Here is an 11,009-nt window from a genome sequence, read left to right as displayed (position 1 = left end):
TGGTGCTGACTCTTGGTGACATCCAGGTTGTGAACCAGCAGCTCATCCAAGCACAGCAGGATTGGAGCCAGGTCCTCGAAAGCTTTTTTGTGGTTTCTACAGCAGCCATTCCCTTTTCCCTCATGAATTGCCTTTCCTGTTCATCTTTGAACACAAGAAAAACCAAAACCATTTCACTTTTGACTCTGGAGCAATGTTTTTCTTTCTCTCAACTCACTTGGGCCAGCGAGAAAGTTTCCACAGATTTTCCCAGGTCTCTTCTTCGAAAACAGAGCAAAACAATTCATGGAAAGCAGAGCTCCTGTTGCCTGCTGCTGTTTGCTTTGGAGAGCATGTGGGAGCAGGGTGGAAAAAGGGAATTAGATATCCTCATGTAGCTGCTGGGCTCCTGCATTCACCTCTGGAAAACAGCTGAGCAGGTGCAGAACTGAACTCACTGCTGGAAAATGGAGAAGCAGAGGGAGAAAGAGCTACACCCAGCACAGGAGCAGTTCTGGGGGAGGCATCTCCCAGAACATCGAGCTCAATTTGATGCTCTGCACATGGCCAAAGGCAGAGATGGTCTGAAATTTGTTGCAGACAAACAGCATGATCTCATCCTATCTCATGGCCAAGGTCTGGAAGTTCCCTTGAGGTCAAAACAAACGTTTGATGTTCAGTATTATGGATTTTTGCTGGTCTGTGGGCAAAGCTTTTGGCTCCTCAGAGGTTCCTTCCCTCTCCTGAGCACCTCACCAAGTGCAGGGAAAGCAGAGTCTGGAAAGCCACATCTGCTGGAAAAGTTCCCTGCTCCATCACACAGCAAAGCAGAACTTGCCAGTCTCTCTGAGTGCTGCTTTGGAAGGGTTTTGTCATCTGAAATGAGCAGTAAGAAAAAGCAACAGAGGCAGAGAGGGGCCACAGGTGATACCCAAATGCCACCCAAAGCTCCTGCAGCTCCTTCAGAACAGAAAGGGGAATTTGTCTTCATCATCACACCTGGTGATCCAGGAACTTTCTGATAAAGAATCCATGGGTTGGGTTGGGAAGAACTTCAAAGCTCATCCCACTGCAGGGTCACCTTCCACCATCCCAGGCTGCTCCAAGCTCTGTCCACCCTGGCCTTGGACACTCCAGGGATCCAGGGGCAGCCACAGCTTCTCTGTGCCTCCCCACCCTCACAGGACCATCCCTTCTGTATATTCTGTATAATATCATCATTTTCCCAACCCTGCCAAGTCCAGAGTTTCCTTACACCCAAAGTGAGCAGAGTGTGCCCCAGAGGGCTCCCAAGCCTGGCTGTGCCAATGGTGCCCGTGCTGCTCCCTCCCTGAGGCCTCAGTCCTGCCAGGCTGGTGAAACACAGCTGTGCCAGCTTTGAGGAGCACCTTGACCCTCAGTCCATCAAAGACAACAGAGTTTGCTCTCAGTTTGCTGCTGGAGCCCCCAGGCAGGGCTGGGGAAGCCTGAGGCTGCTCTTGTGGGGCTCTATCTCCCTTTCTATTTCGAGTGCACTCTCAAGTGCAGGGGTTGTGTCCTTATCTCTCCCCAGCAGCGGGAGCAGGAGCACACAGCCCTGCCAGAGCAGCGTTTGGGAGCCAGGCAGGGGACAGGGCTTGCATTGCTGCTGGGATTGTTGTTGTCTTGTTGTTGATCGCTCTCTGTTCGGAGGAATGCAGCCGCCCCCAGGAGCAAATATCAGAGGAGAAGCTGCGCTTGTGTCGCTCCAGCCACTGTTTCCCATTTCTGTTTATCTTTCTGTCTCGGCCTACAAGAGGCTCTGAGCAGAGTTCTGAGTCTGTGCCAGCTCCCTGTCCTCACCCAGAGCCAGAGCATTGTTTTGCACTGCTGGGGCATCCCTACCAGCACCACATGCTCCCTCTGTGTTTTCTGCTGACCTGTGGAGCCTCCAGGAGCTGAAGGACACATGTTCATTTAAAAAAGCCTGGATGAGCAGCTTAAATTTGAGGCAATTTTTCAATTGCTAAAATTGGATGCCAAGGACTCCCACAGCCCTGAGTCTCTCTCACAGGCAGAGCTCTCTCCCTGGGCTGCTTTTGGCTCAGATAAAGTTAATTTTCAAGGAAAGCATCTGTGGGGATGGGGTCACACTGCAGCCATCCTGTTTCACCCTGGGAGAACACTGCAAATTCTGGGACACACTCCCAGGTACAGGCTGGTATTATAATATCCCAGGTAAAGGCTCACAGGTAGATTTTGAGGGTTTAGAATCTTTTCCTGCCCATTGATGATTATGGTGCTTGTGGGAAAATGCAAGAGCTGGATGCAGCTCCCAGGGACATTCCCCCAGAAAAGCTGATGGCCTCTGCTCCACTTGGGCAGCTCTTGCCAGGAACTGATTCCAGGCAGCTTCCTATGAACCAAGCCAGGGTGGGAATTTGCTGGAAAAGCCCCTCTCAGGTTGGAATGAAGCAGGTCAGGACACAGATCACAGGTGACAGCTCTCAAAAAGAGCTGTGAGCATCAAAACACATCCCTTAAGTGTTCCCACTTACTGCATCACATTCCCCTCCTTTCCCTGTGAGATTCCACAGGCACATCTTTTCCTATAAAAATCTCTAACTGTGCCTTGAAAGCAGGTGAGACCTTGGTGGCCTTCTTGGCAGCTGTCTCTGCCAGGGGAGGGTTTTATCTGGAATTCCCTTTTTTCTAATGGTCCCACTGACTTTGGGCCTTCCAAACATGGGTATGGGCCAGTGACCATGTGGAGCCTCTTCCTAAATGGAAAAACTTCAATGTAGGGGTTCAGGTACCCCATCAGAAAGAACATTTTGGATCCCCAGTTCACAGGGCAGGGGATCCTCCCTTACAGCCACGAACCAAGGCAGGCTCAGGCTTTTTTTGGCCTGCCAAGGTGATGCCATAACTGTATCTGGCCTAAGTTCCCAGCTGATTCCTTGCTGCAGGGAAATAATGTCCCATATTCTTCTGCTAGCTGTGGTTTTTATCCCATTGTAGCTTCAGAGCTGAAGGCATCAAAAGATTTCTGCGATTTATGAGGCAGCTTTAGGCCTTCCTCCTTTCTCTTTTGTCCTAACAGCCTGGCTTTTCAATATGACCTAAAAACCACTCTGATGTCTCGCTGGATGGCTTCAGAAGGGCCCATTTTTGTGGCCAAAAGAGCGATTATGGATGAGGAATTCAGGAGCTCTCTCAGTCTGGGCTCTGGGGAGCAGAGCAGAGAGAAGCAGCAGGTTCCTGGTGTGGGGTGAGAGCAGAGTCCCTAAAGCTGCTTCTGGACACATCTCTCAAACCTCCACCTCCAAAAGTGAAATTCCAAAAGATACAGCCTTATCAAAGGGCAGGGAACGCAGCCCAGCCGTTCTGGGTCCCCAGAGAATCCCAAGTGACATGAAAACAAATAAAGCAGAGATTACATTACACAAAACTCCACTGATCCATCTGAAAGGCAGGGGAACAGGGCTGCACATTCCAGACTCTCAGGCATTGCAAGCCGCAGGGATGCTCAAAATCCTTCATTTTGCCAGCATTTATAAGGCATACCTTGAGGCCATTGATCACTCCCAAAAGCCAAAGTTATCAGCTTCTCTTATCTGCTCCCTGTCTTTATCCAGCTGGAAAACGCTGTGTGCTCATTTAACCATCCTTCAGGCACGGTCTGGTTATTCATCACATCTTAAAAAGGGGGATTCAGTGCCTTGGCCACAGTGGAAGCACTTAAAGGAGCAGGGATGGATGTCTGCATCTCCAAACTGCACTCCCTGAGCCCAGCTCCAGCATCCAACACACAGGGGAGCTTAAAAAATAACCCAAAACTCAAGTTCAAAGGGGCCTCCTGGGAGTGAATCCTTAAAATCATCTCCTCCCAGCTGAAGCAGGCAGGGAATTGCTCCCTGCTGCCAGGAAGGAGGAGCAGGAGGGACTGTTTTAGGTAAATAATTAGATGGACAGACAGATGGAGATAGATACAGATATATTTCTATTTTTACACACATGTTTATATTGAGTTGGATGCACAGAGAGAATTCTCCAAGCAGGTTTCTGCCCCACAGCTTCTCTGACCTCTCAGTCTGTTTTCCCCTCTCTGAGTGAATAATCTCCCTCATGGAACCTTATCAAGTGATGTTTGACAGTCTGGGAACTCGATTGCATCCAGGAGCTTTCTGTCCTGCACCATAGCAGCAATATCTCCCAAAAACTCCTACTAAAGGCAGGCCCACTCCTCATAAATCACAGGCACACATTGGCTGTCTCTTAATCAATCTTCCCCAGGTGTTCCCTCACTCAGCCTCACCACGAGCATCTTGAGGCTTTTCCTGGAAATTCTATTCTTTTTTTTTTTTTTTTCCCTAAAGCAACTGCCTGGCCATGCTCAAGGCTTTTGGATTTTCTCTTTTCTCCCTGGTAATGTTCTGCTATCAATTTGCTTTTTGCAGAAGTCTCAAGGGTCCATAGATACCTTCTGCAAATGCCTGATGAGTTAGAAACTCCCCTCAAAAAATATCATGTTGGTATCTCTACCTCTGTGTTTGATCACCCACCAAACAAGCAGATTCAAAAATATTTTATGGACACCCTAAAATACTTTATATAAATATACAAAGTCAGCTCACTTCACTTCTTTTCCCTGTCTCTACAACATCTCCAAGAGCACTTCCCTGGTACCCAGAGAAAGCTTTTCTTCTTGAAACAGTTTTTTTTTTTCCCTCCAGGAAAAAAAAAAAAAAGTGATTTTTCAACAGAATGATGATTTTTTAACTTAAATTACCTGGTCTATTTGAAGACAGTTGATAAATCACTAAAGAAGTAAAACACTTCTCTGCATTGAATCATCTTGTAATGAAAAAGATTAATTTTGTCATAGCTTCATTTCTGGACATTTTTTTTTCCTTTTGGCTTTTAAGTGTCTCATGAAAAACACACTGTTTGTAAAACGCCTGCTCCATTTCAGCTTGTAAAAAAAATCATTTAAAAAAAAAATCAATGAAAGCATTTTTAATTTCTATTTTTGGGAAGAGCTGGGGCTCAGCAGCAGCCTGACAAAGCCATGCAGGGCTGGCTGAGCTCCAGCCAGCTGAGGGGATGGGCAGTGAAGGTCGTGGATGCTTGGAAAACTTCCCAGAGACATCCCCCAAAATTCCCTGAGCTTCTCTGCCTAAATGCACAAGGTGATACCAAAACCCCCCATTCCTGAGAGAGCTTTGATAGTCCTTCACAAAAACAGGTGAGGATATAACCCAAGGATGCTCCTTGTCCCTCCTGCCCTGCTTTTCCCTGGCTCCAGAGGCTCCTGGAGAACCTCCCAGCGCTGGGATGTGCTGGGACACCCCTGTGGCAGCACCTGAGCTGTCCCAGCCAGGGTCACAGAGCCCTCTGGGCACAGAGGCCACTTCCAGTGACATTTGAAGTGCTTGATCACAGCCAGGGAGCTTCTCCAGGGCTGCACGTGGTCCCCAGGCAGAGCCAGGAGCTTCCCAAATTCCTGTGCCGGGCTGGGAGCAGCCACGTCCCTCCCCATGCAGAGCACAGTAAGTGGCACAAATCAGGGGGGAAAAGCCCTTTTCTGTGTTCTGTTCATTGAAGACTAAATGTTTGGGTCAAAAGCTGGAAAACTGGCATTTCTCAGCTTGATTATTTTGTTTTCTGGTGATGATAAAACCCTGCTGTGCACAAAGTCACATCCCACTGCCCTTCCCTCTCATGAGACCCCTGCTCTGAACTGGAGCTGCCTGAAACCCCAACAATCTGAGCCTGTTTAGGATGTTTGAACAAAGAGGACTTCCTAGAGAAAAAAAAAAAAACCTATAAATCCTATTTCTGAGCAGCTTTAATAGAGAGCCCAGCTCCTCTGCAACTGAGCCTGTTGTGTCTGAAGTATCAGGCACTTGAGATAGCCCAGGGAAGTCGTGGTCCCTGCCCTTTTTATATCTATTGCCTAGTTCTGGAAAGCATCCTGTGAGGAGCCACTTGGACTTTAATAGGATGAATCATTGTTAAAACCAGCATGTGCTTCCAAATGTTTACATGAAGGGGCCTGAAATGGAGATACCACGAGGAGAAAAAAAATAAATTCAGCTGAAAGCTGAGGGCAGAGCTGAAGGACACTTGTGTGGAAGGTTTCAGATCTGCTGGTTCCTTGTTTGAAATCAGTGTCACCTCAGGTAGGGAATTACTAAACCCAGCATTTGGGGGATCTCCAGAAGTTCTTTTTCCTGCTGATAAATGTCCCCAGGACCAGCAGTGCCTGCTGCAGAGGGAGGTAATTCCAAAGAAGCAGCAGCTCCTGGCACTGAGAGCCACAGGACTATTTACCTGGTGGGAATGGCTCATGGAAGGAGATAAACTTGCAGGTGAAGCCCCCAGAAATCACTGAAAAGCAGCAAAGAGCAGCCTGGCAGTGCCTCCCCCCTGAAGAGCATCCAAAGCACAGCTGTAACACAAATCTCACTCCAGTGAGTGATATTTTCATTTGCCACTCACCTTTAGGAGGAATTCCCATCATCTCCAATCATTAACCCATATTTTTCTTGCTTTATCTTTCACTCAAGGCATCACACTGGTATCTGAGATCAATTCTAGCCTCGGGCCAAAGCTTAGGAAGCATTTTGAGGCCGTTTCTTGCAGCCACAGGTGTTATTTTTAAACACCACGTGCACCCAGAGTGCTGCCAGATAGGCTGGGCATGTTTGAGGGCACAGTAAAAAAAGGTTCCTGAGGGCTGGGGCTGAGATTCCCACCAAGTCCAGCAGCTTTGAGATCAAACCCTCCAGGAGATAACCCTTAGGCCCCTCGCTGACTGCTCTGGGATCTGGGAGCTTTGCCCTTGGCTTTGAGACTTTGAACCAGGGCCAAGCGATTGCAGCTCCTGGTTTAGGGGAAAAGGAAACAGAAAGGAACTACAGGCTTAAAGGATTAGAAGGAAGAGCTAAAAATAAAGTACCAGCAACGCCAGACCCCCAAATTTACTGCTTTCCTGCAAAGAGGATGGGTTTTCCTGTTGTTCCAGCGAGGGGAATCAGCTTTCTGCGTGACTTGGAAGAGCAGGACACCGATGGAAAGCTGAGTGCTGTTACTCTCCAGGAGCTTGTTCCTGCTCTTCCTCCTTCCTGGAACTCACCCTCTGAACACAAAGAGCAAATGGCTCTTGGGGAGCATTTCCCAGCTGGTTTCAGTGCAGGGCTGCAGCCCCTTGGTGATGACACAGTTAAAGCCATTAGACATTTCTGTTTGTGAGATCTGAACCACAGCAACAGCCCTGCTTGACTTGTCCATCTCCTCCTGCCTCTTCTTTTGGCTCTCCATTGTCCTTCCAATCTGGCTGATCCTGTCTTGGGGTCTGGATGAGTTTTTTGGGGTCCTCCAGATCCTGTCTCCCACCCAATTCTTTTCCAGCTCGAGGAGAACAGGAGCAGGTGCCACCAGGACAGGCAATTGAGGCTCAACGAGGGAATTTTCTGGGAATGAAAGGAAAAGTTTGAGCGTGGCTCTCTGCTGTTCTGAGCACACAGTTGGCTCTTGAGAGGAAGCCCAACACTCAGCCCTAAAAACTATACACACAGAGATATGTTACATATTTATCCGAGGCAGAAATTGGCCAGGAAATGGCTATAAAACACACATTTTGAATAAAAGGAGGGAGATTTATGGCTCTTTTGTGAATCTGAGTCATATCTTTCTGCATCCCCCAGGCAGGAATACTCTAATCACTAACATACCCCAAACATGGACGCACAGTGGGCCGGGAATTGCTTCCTTCTGGCCACAGCTCCAGCTAAAGACGTGATAGGGATTGAGCTACTTTATCTGACAGTTGGTAAATGAATTGCCAATTCATTCTGAGCTCGGAGGGGGAGTTTTTCCCCTTGAAAAAAAAGGGTCCTTTTATATATGTCTTTGATCAGGCAGGGCCTTGACAAATTATTTTCCAAGGAATTTCTTGAGCCCTAATGCCATGAGAAGGAGAAAGGGGGGGGTGGAGGAAAAAAAAAAAATTTTGCTCTCAAAGAGAAGCTTTTATGTCTCCAAAAATCACAGCAATGTAAGGGATTTTCTGCCATTTCCCCTCATCCCCTTGGCTTCAAGGAAGGGAGGCAGGTAGCTTGGGGATTTTTCCATCCCATGGAGAGGCAGGAGGAGGATGGGGAGGAAGCAGTGCCAGGATCCCAGGCTGATTGCTCCCCGGCGAGGGGGAGCTCGGTGAACTCCGGCACAGACTGAACATAAAGGTCAGGGCCATCAGTGACACTGGGAAAGAGCCCCCTGAGCACCAGCACGAGCCATGGCAGCAGGGGACAGCTCAGGGTCGTGGCACCAAGGAGCTGCTCCTTGCCACGAGTGCTTTGGAAAGGTTGGGATTCAAGGGAGCATCTCCCTGCCAGGGTCACTCCCAAGTGTGAGGAGAGAGCAGCGTTTGCTTGTCTGTCACTGCAGGCTGGGGGTTCTCCTGCCTCTGCCATTTTATTCCTTTCATCCTACCATTTAATCCCTCTCCTCCAGGCGAGGATCATTTCCTTGATGGAATCCCAAGTGAGTTGCACAAGCCAGGTCTGGACAATGGCAGTGCTTTCTATTATCCCTAATGTACAAATCATCCCACTCTTCTGTCCTGAAGGAGAACAGATCCCCACATTCAATTCGTGCATTTCTGCTACACTGAACTTCATCAGGAGGGATTAAGCAAAAAAAATAAAAATTTTAAAAAACCCCACATGACTTTTTTCTCTGACCTAACTCTGCATGAGCCCATCTATAACTTGTCTAAAAGAATATTCCTGTTAGAATTGCAGTAGCAGCCCCACTATGGACAAGACTGATGGATAAAACCTTCTGGTTAGGGAAGAGTTGATGCAGAGAGTTAAGAGCAGCTTAATTTCCTAAAGAAATGGGCCACTGCAGTTGTCTTTTGGACAAAATTCAACCACCTTCAACAAAAAACCCAGAAGAATTTCAGGTTGAATGCTGAGGGTCCTCAGTGAAATGCCACTGAGCTTGGAGAGTTTCCCCAGCCACTTCATTCTTTAAATAGTGCCTGCTCAACTTTTCCTGGCTCCCAAACGCTCCAGCTTGGGCTCCAGATGAAGCCTTAATTTAGGTTATATTTAGCCACTGTCCCATCCCAGCCTGCTACACCTCTCAGGCAGAGTTACCTGTCCCAAAATTCTCCTGGAATTCTGTCCTGGAAAGAGCAGGAGCAGGACTCAGCTAATGATCCAAGGGGGTTCTGCCCCATCTATCAATAACTGATCAAGTTGTTAAAAACCTCTAAAAGCTGCCACGGCCAGGTGAGAAAGGACATCTCACTTTCCTGTACTTTATTAACAGCTCTGTCAATTGAACAAAAATCCAAGCAAATCAACCTTAAAAATAATCCCATATCAACTCAGGAATGCCCTGGAATGGTGACAATCCTGCTCAGACACAGAGCTCCCTTCCCTATGGGTAAAAACCTTCAAATAATGGCAGAGATTAACCCCAGTGTTTGGAAGACAGTGGGGAAATATTTGAGATTTCTTTTTTATTATTATTTAATGTTATAACACATCTAAGGATGAGTTGACCCCTTCTGGTTCCTGCCTTCCCCATGTTTTATTCCTTCTTTAAATACTCCACAGCTGAGCAACAAGCTGGGATGCTGGGGTGGCCAGCAGCAATATTTTATGCCAAAAACTAAGCAGCTCTGATGTTTCCTCTTCTAGGAGATGCTTTAAAAATAATTTATTGTTTATTAACTATTATTAATAAAAAACAATTTATTGTTTCAGGTGATTGGCTTAAAAATGGAGGGGAAAATAAAACTGTTCCTTTGTAAGTGAAGAAATGATGTCACCCAAGCCTAAAAGCAGTGTTTTGGTGCAGGTTAAACACACCCTAAAAGCTCAGATACCCACATGGATCCAACAGTAGTATTTACTCTCCTTTGCCAAGAGTTTTTGGAGGCTTTGAAGGTCACCCAGCAGTGCAAGGTTGCCTCAACCTGGAGCTACGAGGTGGTGCTGCCTCCCTGCTTTGCTACAGAGCCCAGTTTTCAGTGCAGGACACTTGGAAATGTCCCAGAGCAGAGTTTTATTATTTGCTCCCCACGTAGGCAAGGGCTGCAGTCCCTGCCAGCCTGGCTTTGTCATCATCACCTCGACTGGCACCTCCCCAAGATCAATATTGGTGCCTGTCCCTCAGGCTGTAAATGTCTGTGCAGAGCCACCCTCTCTCCTGACTCCCTGAGCAGCTCCAGACTGTCCCAGCAGCACAGGAAAAGCTCTCCAAGTCTGGATTTACTTCTCCTTCCCTGCCCAGGCAGCACCAAGCTCAGGCAGAGGAGCCAAACTTTCTGGAACAGCAGCAAATTCATCGTTCTGCTCATCTTTCCAGCCAGGCCTCAGCTGGGCTTGCTTTCTCCAGGTTGTGCCCCACAAAAAAAAAAAAAAAAAAAAAAAAACAACCATCCTGGGTGTTTGTAGGCCACTTTTTCCTAATTCAAAGCTCTGATGAAGAAGTTGCACCCAGACATTCAGGTGTGCAGTGATCCAGAGATGGGAAATGCCAGGGCACTCCCCAGTCTGAGTTTCTGGTGAACATCAGGGCCTGAGACTGCCTCTATCAGTGATGTCCAGTTCCAAACTGATGAGGTAGGGAGTGGGTGAATAGAAAACAGAAAGTTGGCTGGGCCATCAGGTGCCAAGGGGGATCTGCAGCAGCCAGGATTCCAGGTGGTGGCTGGCTACAAGCAGCATCTCTCAATGATCAGTATTGGCTCCAGTGGTTTGGAATAACTTCATTTGTTATAGACTGGGATGATGGGACAGGACACCCAGCTCAGGAGCAGAGCATTGGGAAGCAGAGCTGCTGCTCAGAGGGATCCCAAAAACTAGAGAGCTCCCCAGGCCTGTGGCATGGCCAGTCCCATAAACCAGCTCAGGCTGGGCTGGGAAGAAGCTCTGAGAGCAGCACCTGGGGGTCCTGGAGAACACAACAAGTGGGGCAGGAGCCAAGCATGGAGCAGAGATCAGCTGGGCTGGGGGAGCACAAACCCAGCCAGGAATGGGATTTTAAAG

The sequence above is a fragment of the Catharus ustulatus genome, chromosome 18 (genome assembly GCF_009819885.2).
Source record: "Catharus ustulatus isolate bCatUst1 chromosome 18, bCatUst1.pri.v2, whole genome shotgun sequence".
NCBI classification, from domain to species: Eukaryota; Metazoa; Chordata; class Aves; order Passeriformes; family Turdidae; genus Catharus; species Catharus ustulatus.
This window is presented reverse-complemented; position numbering follows the sequence as displayed.